At 42.8% G+C, this 15,392-nt stretch overlaps 1 pseudogene; it reads right to left on the bottom strand.

Annotated features, from left to right (window-relative positions):
- Nucleotides 1-230: 230 nt before the first annotated feature.
- Nucleotides 231-15,392, bottom strand: part of LOC123936359 — a 28,787-nt pseudogene continuing 13,625 nt past the window's right edge.

The following is a 15,392-nucleotide window of genomic DNA, read 5'->3' as shown; positions in this document are numbered from 1 at the left end:
GCTCCAAAACAAAAAAGAATCCTACTTGTTTTTGTCCACAAGTCTGGTTTTGCATCTTGACCCTATAATTCTCCCACTCCCCTCCTTCTGTCTTCTAAGGGAATTATGAAAGTGAGCAAAGGAAATAGAAGGCAGAAGAGACCATAAAAGAACCTGCACCAAGTGAGAGGGAAGGCAATGGAAACCTTGGTCTTAACCTAACTGTATAGAAAGCAGAGGGCTGGTAAAATCTAAGTATACAGGAAGCAGAAGATTGGGAGGGTAGCCTGGCTGAGAGTCGTTATGGCAACAATGTAGAACCGGTTCTGGAGAGTAATGCTGTAGCTGCAGTTGGGATATGTTCCTCCAGCGTCATAGCAGTGAGTCATGCCAGTACAATTTACAGTCTGATGGCAGTTGTTCTGGCCATTCCTGCAGATCCTATTGGGCAAGATATAGGTATCTGACACATTCTGGAAGAAGTTGTCCGAAAAGGTGTTTTCACGCTTACAGCTCCGTTCAAGATGATTGACACGAGACATTTCCATGTTCCACTGGACAGGACCTGCACTAATATGCTGAATTATAAATGTTTGAATACTGGTGGAGGGTTGAGCCCAAGCACCATGGGGAAGCACTGACCCCCATGATCCCTGCAGCAAAAGGAGGAGAGGAAAGGGTCCCAGAAGATCCAGCATCATCTCTTCTGTGTAGGAAGAGGGAAGAAAGTGAGAGAATGATAGTAGTAGAAGCAGTAAGAGCAAAATTATCATTCACAACCATTTAGATCTTCATTGCACCTTTCAAGATATCTTTCATCCATTTTTTAAAAACCATCTTCTTTCTGATGTGAGTCTCACAATTCTAGGAAGGACCTGAAGCCCAGGGAGGAGGAATGTAAAGTAAGATGACCATTTCTCTGACTGGCAGATCCTATTCTTCTCTTTGTCCTGTGCATATGCAGATACTTATCTCTTCCCTCCTCCATCCTGGAATATTTCTCCTCAATCTATTTAACCCGGACCTTCTGGCCATCATCACGGCTCTACTCTCCCCAGCCTCCACGCTTCTCCTCTTACCAGGTCTCCTTGCTGGTGCTCCTGCTGAGGACAGAGGCTGTGGTTGGTCCCAGGCTCAGAGGCTTTTGTCTGCTGTTCCTCTGCCAGGTATGCCAGCGTGGCCTGCGTGCAGCAGGGAAGGGTTCTGAGCCCTAGGAAAGAAGAAAGGGAAACCCAGGGCTTGGAAGATGCCCTTCTTGTGCACAGTGTGGATGAGACCCACACCCTCCAACTCACTGTTTAAAGCCAGTGTCCCTGCAGATGCAGGAAGACCAAGCTTCCTTAAAGGAACAAAGGAGAAGTGATTATTTCCTCAAAGAAGTGTGAGGAAATGAGGAATTCCTGACATGGACTGAGTGCTTTCTTTCCCATCTGAAGCTTCAGTGTTTGACACTCTATGATTTCAGTTCTTTTCTCCAAATACACCATGTAAATTTGATGTAAGAGTTGACCATGTACCTGGTAATGTTTTCAGTTCCAACAACAGACTTGAATGAATTATTCATGTACCTGCAAGTACTGGGCTACTCAGATTCAGGAGTTCATGATCTAATAAAAGAGAATATCAGGTAAATAGAGAAATGCACTGTATATTAATAACTGTAAAGAGTTCTTTTGGCTGAGTTAGAGGAGATGCCAGGGAGCTGTGAGGAGCTGGTAGAGAGAAGACCACAATACCTGAACTGAGTTTTGAGAATTAATTAGAAGTTAGGTGAAGAGGATGGTAAGGTCATCCCAAAGAGGGAACTGTGTGTAAAGAGGCAGTCAGACCCTTGGCTCTCAGACACATTTTGAAGGCATAAGCAAAACAGTTGTATAGGTGGCATTAAAAAGTTCTTCTTCATTGTTTTGTTCCCTAAATACCCCTTTTCTTTCTTTGAAAGATTCACCTATTTATTTGAGAGAGAGAGAAAGAGCATGAGTGGGTCAAGGGACAAAGGGAGAGAATCCCCAAGCATGTTCCCCATCAAGCATGTAGCCTGATCGGGCTCAGTACCACCAAAATAAGATCAGGACTTGAGCTGAAACCAAAACTCAGTTCAACTGAGTTATTTTCCTGGAGACAATTTCTTTCTGATGAGTCTCTTTCTTAGAACAAAAGATGAGTCTTTTGACTCACAAACAGATATAAATGGTTGTGTATGATAATTTTCCTCTTATGACTTCTATTACTATCATTGTCTCATTTTCTTCTCTCTTCCTACACAAAAGAGATGATGCTGGACCTTCTGGGACCCTTGTCTCTCCTCCTGTTGCTGCTGGGGTCATGGGGGCTAGTGCATCCACTATGTCACTCAGCTCAACCCTCCACCAGCGTTCAAAAGTTTACCATTTGGCATCTAAGAGCAAGTCCTGTCTAATGCAACAGTGCAATGAGTCTTGTCAATAATCGTATCTGGACCTGTATAGGTCAAAACCTTTCCTGCAGGACTCCTTATGATTAGGGAAAAGAAGGCTGGCTGCCTTTCTGAGGACAAAGCAAAAGGCGGACACCTCGCAATCTCCCCCTCACCCCCACTGGTGGGACAAATGTGACATTCTTTAAGAATGTCCCAACTATCTTAATGTTAATGGCTTGCTAAAAGGGAAAAACAACCTTGACACTAGCAAGGCTTCTGGTAGCAAGGCCTCTGGTATCCAGTATCTCTGTAGGTCCTTTTTAGCAAATGAAAGTTCTATTGAAACCTCCCTTTTCCTTACTTCCCCCACCCCCATGGTACATAACCTGCCATCCCTCACAACCCCGGGTAGCAGATCTTCCTGCCCACAGGTCCTGTCCCCATGCTTTAATAAACCACCATTTTGCACCAAAGATGTCTCAAGAATTCTTTCTTGGTCATCGGCTCCAGACCTTACCCCACTGAACCTCACCTAGATTCTAGAACTTCATCACTTATACAATGTGACTATTACCTGTAGTTGGCCCAACAGGACCTGCAGGCCTTGTGGGAATAACTGCCACCACAGTGCAAATCCTATTAACATGACTTCCTGCTATCACACTGGAGGGAGATATCCTGACTGCCGCTACAGTACTACTTCCCAGAACAGGTTCTACGTTGTTGCCTGGGACCCTCGTCAGCCAGGCTACTCTCCCAGTTGTCTGATTCCTGTAGGGTTAGACTAAGACTAAAGTTTCCATAATGGTCCTTCTTACTCGGTGCAGGTTTTCCCATGATCTCTTCTGACTTTTGTTTTCCTTTGTTGATTTCCATGGTTGCCATAGAGGAAAGAAGGAGGGGAGTGAGGAAATTAGGGGGCCATGAAGCCAGGCCAGAGTTTGGGACACAAACAAAGAGCATCCCTTGCTGCTTTGGAGCTCTGTGTGTTTTGAAGGAAGGCAATAGCCAAGAGGGCCAGGAAAGACCCAGGCCTCTTCATCTTTATAATCTTGGAACTTCTGCCAAGCTTTGTTGTATTTTGTTCACAGCAATAGAATCACTTTCTATTGTATTGTAATGACCTTGAGTGTGTGTGTTTGGGATGTCTTTCACATCATTGCCAGCCTGGAGCCATCTAGATGGCATTTGCCAATGTATTCAGGAGAACCGTCTGGGCCCTAGGCGAACTTTGAGGTTATTCAGCAACCTAAGGTTTCGGCTACTTCCCCCCCGCCCCCCCCCCCCCCCCCCCACTGCATCCCTGGGACTTTGGAGCAAGAATGTGCTCCATCGCTTCAAACTATGCTCAAGGCTTTTACTTATTTCCCTTGAAACCATGGTCCATGCTTGTTTGGAGGTGACAAGTACACCTCATAGTACGTGCACAGTATTTCACACACAGGTTCTCACCCTGACAACCGATACACTGTACATCTTTACTATTAGTTTCTGTATGTCATCAGATAGTGCATTAAATGTAAGTAGTACTACTGATAATAACTCACTGTAGCCATAGAGTCAATTCTCCCATGATCTATTGCGATGCAAGAAGAGAAAGCATAGATCAAGGGAAAAGAAAAAGCGCTGGGAATTGAAAACATCCTGCCCTCTTGAACACTGAAATATCACAGAAATCATGTTGTTTCAAAAACGTAGTTGATTTAACAACTGAAGGACAGCAATTAAGAGTCTGGCTGGTGGTGGGGCACTTGGGTGTCTCAGTGGGTTAAGCTGTTAAGCCCCTGCCATGGCCTCAGGCCATGATCTCTTGGTCACCTTGAGCCTTTTCTGCCTTCCTGCTCAGAGGAGAACCTGTTTTTCCCTCTTCTACCTCTCCCACCCTCTTGGGTACTTGCTTTCTCCTCTGTGTCTCTCAAATAAATAAAGTCACTAAAAAAAGAATTTGGCTGGGACTGAGAATTTAGGTCCTAGGTTCAGGGGAGGAAAAATAATTGTTCCTTACCATTTTAGGTTCTTGGCTGAAAACACCTACCCCTTAATAAAAAGTCAACTTAATAGGACAAAAACTATTTTAATATGTACATAATACTGGAGCCCCACAGAAACATTATTCTTAAAAGCAAGTAGCCAACTGAGTCTTATGGACCATCCTGATCCTATGGAAAGGATCGGGGTCTAGGGCTTCAAAAGGGGGGAAGGCAATTCAGAGAAAGGTGAGAGGAGAAAATATTTGGGAAAGAGTATTTGCCCTGCCAGGGAGATGACTCTCTCAGATGAAGGTGACCCATCTCATGGTTCAGTTCCCTGAACAGGCCTCTTTCTAATGTAAGTTTCCCCTACAAAAGAGTTACCTTTCCTCTGCTTTTAGAACTTCTCCTCTGTACTTTCTCACAATAAACAGCTTAACATAATTCTTATGCCAAAAAGGAATATTTGGGGTGGCCTATTCTGCTACCCCTCATACCTTTCCATTTCCTTGCCAACTACTAGCCTCACTGGGTTAACAGTCCAGGGTAAGTCAAAGTGCTTTGTAGACTGATCTGTCTTTGAGCAGCAGCCAAACAAAATGCCTGTCAGAAAGGCCGCATGCTGAAGTAGTTATGAGTGTGTCAGTTATCTGTGGTGCACAATGGTTCTTTCCAAACCACGCGATTCCTTTAACCGCTGTGCTAGCTGGCCTCCCCTTCCTTTATGCCACATCTTTATGTCAGGTCTTAGAAACAAAGACAGAAATATGAAGTTTCAGTTTTCAGGAGCCTGGATTCCAAGGGTGCTAAATACTCAAGGCCCCTCTCAGTGGGAAGACACAAGAAGGTCAGGACAACCTGGCACTTGAGAAAGTGGGTACCCAGTAGGGGACCTTCTCCCGTGGGACTTGAGTCCTCCAATTTAGAGCAGCTTTCATTCGTATTGATCTTATGCAGCACAACATTTACATCAGAGTGTCAAAGTATTCAAGCTAAGTGCGGGGGGAGTGGACAAAAGGATCCGTGTTCACATTTGGTAGGAACCAATGTAGGAACACAGCATCATCCTCAGGCGAAAGGGGTCTTCAGATGGCACAGATAAACCTGATCAGTAATCACAGTGGACTTATGTACTATATTAGATCACCTGGACATTTCAGCAGGTTCTTGGAGAAAGTAACCTAGTAAAAGGCTGCATTTCCTTTCATCAAACCACTCAGGGGCACCTGGGTGGCTCAGTGGGTGAAGCCTCTGCCGTTTCTCAGGTCATGATCCCAGGGCCCTGGGATCAAGCCCTGCATTGGGCTCTCTGCTCTGTAGGGAGCCTGTTTCCTCCTCTCTCTCTGCCTGCCTCTCTGCCTACTTGTGATCTTTGTCAAATACATTTAAAAAAATCTTTAAAAAAAGAAAAACCACTCAGTTACTCACTCTTACTCACCTAGTACTCAACTATGGTTATTTATATGTTAGGGAACACATAGATTGAAGAAATTGTGGAAGGGAATAAGAATGAGGATAATTTGGGGAAAATCTTTTATGCTCAGAAGTGTTAGTTCTAAGTAAATCGACCAGATCACGGTGGACTGTCAGGTTTGTGTTCCTTTCTGCATGCAATCATGTATTGTGGGAGAGTCGAGATAACTAATTAAATCAGATATTCATTTATATATATTCCTAAATCAGCTTCAATGATCTGACAGTCATTCTAGAAAGATACAACTGTGGCAAATCTTAGAAAGAATTTAACCAATGTTCCAGCAGCTCTCAACTCTGGTTTCATACAAAATTCACCTGGGAGTTTTAAAAAAAACAGTATCAATGACTCCATCCCTGTGATAGAGTAGAAAATACGTGTGGATTTCTGCCTCTGATTCCTGGCACAGAGCTCCTGAAACCCTTGTAAATTCCTAAGTGATAAGAGCGCTTGGAATATCTTTTGTTCTAAGAAAGAGACTCCTCTTTCTGACATGAGTCTCACAATTCTAGGAAGGAGCTAAATCCCAGGGAGGAGGAATGTGTGTTAAGATGACATTTCCTCTGACTGGCAGATCCTATTCTCTTTCCTCTGCACTTATGCAAAGAGAAACTTGTCTCTTCCCTCCTCCCTCCTAGAATATTTCTCCTCCATCTATGTGACCTGGACCTTCTGGCCATTGTCACGGCTCTACCCTCCCCAGCCCCCAGGCTTCTCCTCTTACCAGGTCTCCTTCCTGGTGCTCCTGCTGAGGACAGAGGCTGTGGTTAGTCCCAGGCTTAGAGGCTTTTGTCTGCTGTTCCTCTGCCAGGTATGCCAGCGTGGCCTGCGTGCAGCAGGGAAGGGTTCTGAGCCCTAGAAAAGAGGAAAGGGAAACCCAGGGCTTGGAAGATGCCCTTCTTGTGCACAGTGTGGATGAGACCCACACCCTCCAACTCACTGTTTAAAGCCAGTGTCCCTGCAGATGCAGGAAGACCAAGCCTCCTTAAAGGAACAAAGGAGAAGTGATAACTTCCTCAAAGAAGTGTGAGGAAATTATGAATTCCTGGTATGGGTTGAGTGTTTTCCTCCCTGAAACTTTACCATTTTGAGCTCCATGATTTCAGTATTTTAAGAGAAAACACACCACAAATACCTAAGGTTCTCCCAGTCCAGCTTGTCACCTGTGTTTCTGACTGCCTGGCTGTAAATCTGAGCTTCCCCCAACTCCCTTGTTTGTTTCATTACTTTCCTAGAGTGGCACATGGAACTCAAGGAAACTCTGATGGTTTATCAGCTTCTTAAAGAATATGATAAAGGAGACAGATGAGGAGTCAGATAAAAAGATACCTAGGGTAAGGTGGGAGGGTCTTAGTGAAGGAGTTTCTTTCTTCCTGGAGTTGGGGTGCATCATCACCTTCCCAGTATAGACGATATAGGCAAGATGTTAGGGTTTGAAGCCAATAGCCAAGAAAGAATTCTTGAGACATCTTTGGTGCAAAAAGGTGGTTTTTTGAAAGCATGTGGACCTGAGGCACTGAGGGCAGAAAGCTGCATAGAAAGTGGGTCATGAGGAATTAATTGCCCATTGACATAGCTTCAAGATGGGAGGAAGAGAAAGATAGCATAAGTCTCTAAGGAATTTTGGAAGGAAGATGTCCAGGACATCAAGGAGGCTAACTGTTGTTAAGAAAAGGTCATTTGTTACTGTGTAATGGAACCCTAGTCACGAGAACCTTCAGATGTATTTAGGTGAGCCATATGTTTGGGGAATGATTGCCAAGATATATCTTCCAGAGTGAGACAAGGGTAGTTTCCAAGGGAATTTTTAGTGTGAAGGTAGGTGTACAAGATCCTGGGTGGTTGGGATAATGACAAGCTAAGATTGCTTTTTGTCCTTAGTAAACTGTCAACATGTAAGCAGGTCACTTCCCACATGAATGTCACTCTGCCTGTTCCAAGGACTGGTCAATGGGTTGTAGGAAGAATGGAAATTTAAGTTTTCTTTTGCCTTTGTTTCCCACATCACTTGCATCATCACTAGAGATTCAGTCTTGGAGGATAGTGTGGAGGAAAAGCAATCTTATTCTTCTCTCCTTTCTTCTCAGCTATGGCCTTTATAACATAAGACAGATTAACAAAAGAAAAACAAACAAGCTTATTAGCATGGATATCTCATATATGCATGACAGAAATGCAGGGACTGGTGTGAAATATGGCGATGTTGGAGTCCAGGAGTGAATGATCAAGAAAGATCTCTTGAAGCATCTTTGGTACAAAAATGGTGGTTTTTAATTAAGGAATGTACTGGGACAGGACTCGTGGTCAGAAAGAGCTACACTGGGGTTGATTCTCTACTCTTAAGATAGGGTGGGGTTAGCAATAGCCAAGTCTCTCAGGAATTTGGAAGTAAGGGTTTTAGGGCCTTGCAGGCCTAGCTGCTGTTAAGATGACGTCATTCACTAGGGTGTAGTACAACTTGAGTCTTAAGACCCTTCAGATGTCTGTCAGTGGGCCATAGGCTTGAAGGATGATTGCTCACATATAGCTTAACGTAGAAATAAATGAGTTTCCAAAGGGATTTTTATATGTTAAAGGGCTCTTACAAGATCCAGGGGGTTGGGCTAAGGTCAGGCTAAGGTTACCTTTTCCTTTAGCAAAGTATTAAAATTGAGGCAGCTGAGCTCTTTCAAGAAGAGCTGTCTGCCTGTCCCGAGTACTTGTCCATGGGTTGCATGTTGTAAGGAAATTTAATTATCTTTCTACATTTCCTCTGCCTTTGTTCTTCACATCAGGAAGAGTCATTCAAAGAGGTGAGGAGACCTTGGGCTGACAGACCCTCTTCAGCTAAAAGAAAGAAAGAAGAGTGTGGGGAAGGCAGGCTCTAGGAAGGTAACAAGGGAAAGTAGAGTAAACAAAGGTAAGGTTTGTTAAGCAGAGTTAAGTCTGTGCCTTCCTTTTTTTTTTAAGATTTTATTTATTTATTTGACAGACAGCGATCACAAGTAGGCAGAGAAGCAGGCAGAGAGAGAGGGAAGTAGGCTCCCTGCTGAGCAGAGAGCCTGATGCCAGGCTTGTTCCCAGGATCCTGGAATCATGACCAGAGCCGAAGGCAGAGACTTTAACCCACTGAGCTACCCAGGCACCCCAAGTCTGTGCCTTCTTGATTGGTAAGAGTTTCTTGTGGCTTAGAGGCATGTTTATCTTGTTACTAGGCACAGGGAAACACCTTAGGGAATAGATATTTTCTCTATGATGATAAATGTCTCTTATTTGTAAGTGGGTGATTTATAGGCTACTTTCAGAATTTCTCCTTGTCTTCTGTTTCTCAATATAATCAGCTCAAAATCATCTGTTGCCAAAGAACCATTTTTTTAGGTGTTACATTCCGGTCTCCTATAGGAAAGAGTCTGTTGGCCTAACTTGAATCTCCTGACCAACACTTGACTCATTAGAGGGGATTTGAAACCTTGGGATGACCCCACCAACACTACACAGAAGCAGGGGAGGAACAGTTCCCAAATGGAAATGAATATGCAGCTATCCAAATGGGGTGGAGGGAGTGGATGTGTGAAAACCAAAGCAACAGCACAAAGCTGTTATATTAATTGTGTTTAAATCCATTTTCCTACCATATGATATTCACTACCATCTTTTAACCCATTAATAAAAGGAATTTTTAGAGCTTCTAAAATGTATTGTGAGAACTTACTGTGGGAGACCAGAACAGATGACTGGAATATAAGTATAGGCAACCAGAACAGAGTAACACAAACTATGCCACTACATTTGTTTTTGTTTTATTTGTTTTTCTGGGGTTCTTTTTCCATTTTTTTAGAGAGATAGTTTGTGAGAGATAGCTCAGGTGACAGAGGAAGAGGGAGAGAGAATCCCAAGCAAGCTCCACACTCATGACAGAGCTGGATGTGGGGCTCGATCTCATGACCCTGAGATCATGACCCGAGCCAAAACTCAGAGCCAACACTTAAGAGACTGAGTCATCCAGGTGCCCCACACCAGACATTTTGAGGTAGCTTTTATCAACTGAGAAAAAAGATCAGTATTCCTCATCTTTATATTGATTCTTGATACAGAACAACTGGTTTAACACTAATCTCTTCTGAGTTTGGTTACTACAAGTCATCATCTCCTCAGTATCTGCCCATCCCCGGGTGCACTGAAAAATTGTAAAGCTGAGGAGCTTTTCTTGAAAAATTATGACTAGCCAGATTCTTTGGCTACTCATGGGGGCTAGATGTCTAGGACTAGGAAAACTGAAAATGTTATGATCTTGGCCTTTTCTCCAAGTGTTTCAAGACTGGAGTCATTCAACAATACAGGAGGCTAAAGAACACAAGGTACTTTAGTGTTCCACATTTCTCCTCCCCATATCTGCTGGAGGCAAAATTGTATGAAGTGAAGGTTTATCCTTCTCTGTATCATTCTTCCCCATTTAGCAAACAGAATTCTCATGGACATTACTTACTTGTGTCCTCAACGTTTCCTTCTGCAATTTACTTCTTCTTTCCTCCAACAAAACTTAAGTCTTAAGACCCATTCTTGAAGGTTACCATTTAACATCCCATATCTACTCTATACCTCAGCCTAGTGAAAATGATTATTATTAGAAACCCCATTTTTGCCATTATCTTCTTTCTTTTCTGTTTCTTTTTTTTTAATTAACATATAATGTGTTATTTTCTGCCATTATCTTCTACTTAGTTTATTATGCCTCGGGAAACATAATGACTTAACCTATCTAAAATGCATGCGTTTCCTTAGAGACATGTTTAAGGAATGAGTCGAATGACATACATCTTCAGCCTACACTGTGCGCCCATCATCTCCAAGCACAATGTGTATCAAACAGCCTGGGACACCTCCACCAATCACACAACATATAACATTTGTGAATGTCACACACGTTGGAGTGACATAATTTATTTAGGGAAGGAAGACCATTCAGGTTTGGTCAGTGTAATGAGAGTCACTTTCAGGAACATGCCTGGTTCAGTAAAACAGAGAAGCCACATAGAGCCTAATCTTAAAAAACTGGAGCAAATCAGATACATGAGGGCATAGGAATACTCCAGGAAGAGAAACTGTGAGTGGTTTTGATAGGAAACAAGCATAACTCTAAGGAGCTGGAAAATGTTGGCACACAAATGCAAAGGATGAAGTAGCAAGGACTGTTGACCGAGGCACGGCCTCCCACTTGGGAAGTATTGGACACTCTACTCGGACCTCTGGGTATGGGTAGACTTTCTATTTTTTGATGTCTAACAACTGGATGTCCTCTATGCCATCGACATACCCATTCACGCCACAGTGGAATTCAATGTAGTTGTAGCCGCTGTGCTCTCTGTAGCTCTTTTGGTTGCCCTCCTGGTAGCACTGGAGTATTTTGAAGGGATGCTGGGCCCATATGTATACATTTCTGTTAATGGTCTCTCCACTTCCTGAGGCAAATATGCTCGATTTTGTGTCAAAAGGTATAGATGAAGATGTGATAGTTCCTGTCTTGTGGAGCTTCTCTTTCCCTCATGAGATCATTGCATTTGTAGTCACTGAGTTTCCAGCTTGTGCTCAGGTAGTGCTGTTTCATGAATTCCCTCCAGGAAAGGTTCTGGCTGTGTACAAGCAGCCCACCTAGGGGAAACAGCAGGGTCAAGAGAGGGCCTAGGACCTTTAGAGAGGATGCCATCTCAGTCACCAGAGCCACCTGTGGGTCTGCAGGGAAGAAAGAGGAAAGCATTATCTCAACACTGAAGTAAGAGTTGACCTGCACCTTAAAATTCCTTTCTTGCCAGTGTAGACACTGGCACCCAACTTTACCATTTTGTTCCCAGGCTTGAAGAGGATAAATCTCATTAGGTAGTTAAATTTATGAGAACTAAAAATATGCTAGAGCCTGACTGAGACAAACACGAAAATGGTCCAAAATAGACAAAGTTTATTTTGAGAATTTCAAACACCTGCTGGCTGGCAGGTGTTTCTTCTACCCAAGCAGAGGAACTCATCACCCTCTAGCTAACTCTGTCCAACAGTCCAGATTATTTCTCTAAAGCGTGTGGCTGTAAAAGAAAATGGCAATTTATGGTTTGTGGTTATGAAGTGGAAAGTGTTGTCACCACTTAAGCGAATGAGGAGGTTAGGTGAAGACTTGGGTGATATTTTCCAAGCAACAAGGCTCGGTTCCCTCAAACCCCAGGCTACAGTTACATTGATTCTGCAAAACAATGTTTATCTGATCCTGATTTCCTTAGAGTACTTCCCCAAAGCCTGTGTGAAATCTCTTATCACTTCTGACTACCTATGTACTTACTCAGTGGACACTTATCACATTATCATAATTAAAAATCTTCTTGATTTGGTTTCAGAATGCAATCATATAGGAACTCAAGTTTTGAAATATTGTTCTGATCAATCAAGTTCCAAGTTTGGGACTGCCCTCACAAGAGCTACTCAGGTCAAAATGAAGGTACAGTGTTGTTTGTAAACAATAGGTTGTTTCGGATGAGGCATGCAGCTGATCCTGTGGAATCTCTAACCTGGTTCTCAAGCCCTATGTCCACAAATGGGGTTAAGAACATCTGCTTCAAAGACCTGTGAGCATCTAATGAGATATGTCAGTGAGAGCACTTCTCAGAATGGTGTAGGGACCCAGGACAGCCCACCCCAAAAGGTGTCCCAATGGCATATTGATCATTTTGAATTGAATCTATTTGGAAAACAGACAGGGCAAGGGTACTCAGACCCTCTTCTGTCCCCTCAAAGCAGAAATTGAATCTCTCCTGTGAATGGTACCCACCCTGTACTAAGAAATAAAAAGACATTCCTATCACCAGAAATAGGGATTTTACTTATTTTTTTTTTATTTTTTAATTTTTTATATGAGCTCTAGGCCCAATGTGGGGCTTCAACTCATAACCCTGAGATCAAGAGTCACATGTTCCATTGAGTGAGGCAGCCAGGCACCCTACAAGTGACAGGGATTTTAAAGCCAAGAGAGCTATAAAAACAAACTTCCTTGCTTTTTACTAATCTACTACCTCAGCCCAGAATGTGCTTGGAATTCCTTACTAATTAGCACTCCCCAACATTTGTTTTGTCTCTCCTGTCAATTCCTCACAAATCGATTGTCTCATTATTTAGAATGTCGAAAAACAGCCTGCCTCCGTCATTTCCTTGGGATTCCAATTTCATTATTGGGCCTCTATGTGCACATTATGAAACTTTGCTTTTTTTTTTCTTCTATTAAATCTGTCTGGTGTCAACTTAATCATAAACTGGCTGGAAGAATCTTGAATGGTAGAGGGAAATTTTTTTCGTCTTCTATCGTGTGAAGTGCTATATCATGTACAGAAGACAGAGGAGGCACATTCACATCTGGGCCACCCTGTACCTGACCCAAAGGTCCTACCCAGCTTAGAAGACCAGGAGTCAAGCTGCTTCAATGTATTCTGCTTGGGAAGATTGGGGAGGAAGTGGGAATAGGGGTGGATGGGTTGAAGGGAGACACTGCTTCACTTGGATTGATACTGAGTTGAATTCAGGTCTTTGCTTCTTATAAATTTGGATCACTTTCCAACCTTACCTCTCCCATCTAGAAGTTCAGTGAGACACTTTGCAATGTTTCTGGGCCTTTTTCCTCAAGCATGTGTAGCACCGGCCCTAACTCAACTCACCCTGTTCAGATCCAACACTCAGGTGTCACTGGTTGAGGAAATCAATATGTGGGTCTGAAGAGCCGAGAGTCAGGAAGTCTGCAGTTGTGAAAAAGGAATAGTAGTGAGAGGTACAGCACTCCAACTGATTAGTAGCCTGTCAGGGGTGGGGGACAGCCTTCCTAGGTGAACCTGTTCTGTGTCTTCTCATCTAGAACACTTAAGTTCCCTCTGGGAATAGCCTGGAGCAAAGGTGTCCAATATCAAAGCCTCTTTTCTGGGTACAGAGGAATGACAAAACTCTGGGGAGGGGTAACACTAGAGAAGGGTAATCTGAACTTATCAGGAAATAATCAGAGATCTAGTTCCTAAAGTCACTTCCCTATAAACCTCTGGGGAAAAGTCCCCAGATGACTAGGGGTTTGTGTCAATGAGAACTTCAGTGGAAAACAAGCAAAGAAACAGCAAACAACAAAAACAAAACAAACACCTCTGGTGTTGTGAACTGTGGAATCTTCATCGAGGGGGGAGAGTATGTAGTCAAAGACTCAATTTGTGGATGAAGTGGGATCCTTGAGTGTGTTTCCTATCAGTGCACCTAAGCCACCTTGGTTGAGTTTCTCACAGGGCCACCTTACATTCATATATAGTCATGAAGGGTAGCAGAGTTTGCTACTCCAAATGTTACCTCTTGGGCAGAAGGATGATTTTGAGCTGGTGATTTTTAAGAAACACCAACACAGGAGAAGCTCTGAAACCAGAGTGGAAATAAGCCTTTTTAAAGGAATATTTACATTAATAAAGGAAATTTCCATATGTATGTTTATCTCCCACTTAGTACCAGAAAGAGGAGCATGACTCTACAAATCACAAGAAACTCTTACCAATGAAAAGAAAGAAAACAGAATAAAGAAAAGAAAGAAAGAAAGTGAAAGAAAGAACGAAAGAAAGAGGAAAAAACTTAAGGGAGGAAGGAAGGGAGGATAAAGAAAGAAAGGGAAAAAACTTCTTATCAATGGAGAAACCATGGAATTAAATATACCTAACAAATATTACCATTGTGGGCTGGGTTTTTCCTGGTAACCTCCATAATTGTCTACCCCACCAACATTCCAACATCTTCCTTTGTCTTTGGCCGAAGATAGCATTCAAGGTGGTGCCTTGAGTCATTTGGGAACATTTTACTCAGTTTTTCTGGATATCTCCAACATACATACATACAGGAGAGATGTATGCTCTTTGTTTTTCTTTTCCCAATCTCTTTTTATTATAGTGGTAATAAAAGAACCTAGAAGGTGTTCACCAAAAATTGTAAGGAGACATACTTAAGCAAAAGTGTTTATTTGACATCAAGAATTATAATTTGATGTATACTGATTATACAACCCAAATACTCTCCAACTAGAGAGCAAAAAACAGGGGTTTGTGGACAGACAAGAGGAATGCTTTTTTTTCTTTAAGATTTTATTTAGTTACTTGAGAGAGAGAGAGAAGGAGCCCCTATGAATGGGGAGAAGGGGAGAGGGAAAAGCAGACATACCACTGAGCAGGGAGCCAGACTTAGGGCTCCATTCCAGGACCCAAAGGCCGACTCTTAATTGAAAAACCACCCAGGCACCCTAAGGAGAATGCCTTTGTACATTATTTACAAAGAATTTTGATGGGTGTTGGTGCCAGAAAACTAATCTTGAATAAACATAATTGGTTGCAAAAGGGATCACAATGCAAAGTCCAATAGATACTGTAGCAAGATGCAGGTGTTCTGTAGTCCTAGAGTCTTTAAGGTTTGGCCCAGTTCAAACTTCATGAAGCCACCCAGTGAGGATGTGTGTAAGAGCCACCACCTTAATGACCTCTCTGCTCCATTTAAAGCCCCTTGACATAAGTAACTTAATTTATTTTTTGTTTTGGTGTAAACTCTACCC

The sequence above is a fragment of the Meles meles genome, unplaced genomic scaffold (assembly GCF_922984935.1).
Source record: "Meles meles unplaced genomic scaffold, mMelMel3.1 paternal haplotype, whole genome shotgun sequence".
In the NCBI taxonomy this organism is placed as follows: domain Eukaryota; kingdom Metazoa; phylum Chordata; class Mammalia; order Carnivora; family Mustelidae; genus Meles; species Meles meles.
Note: the sequence above shows the minus strand (reverse complement) of the source record. Positions and strands in the feature narration are given on the sequence as shown.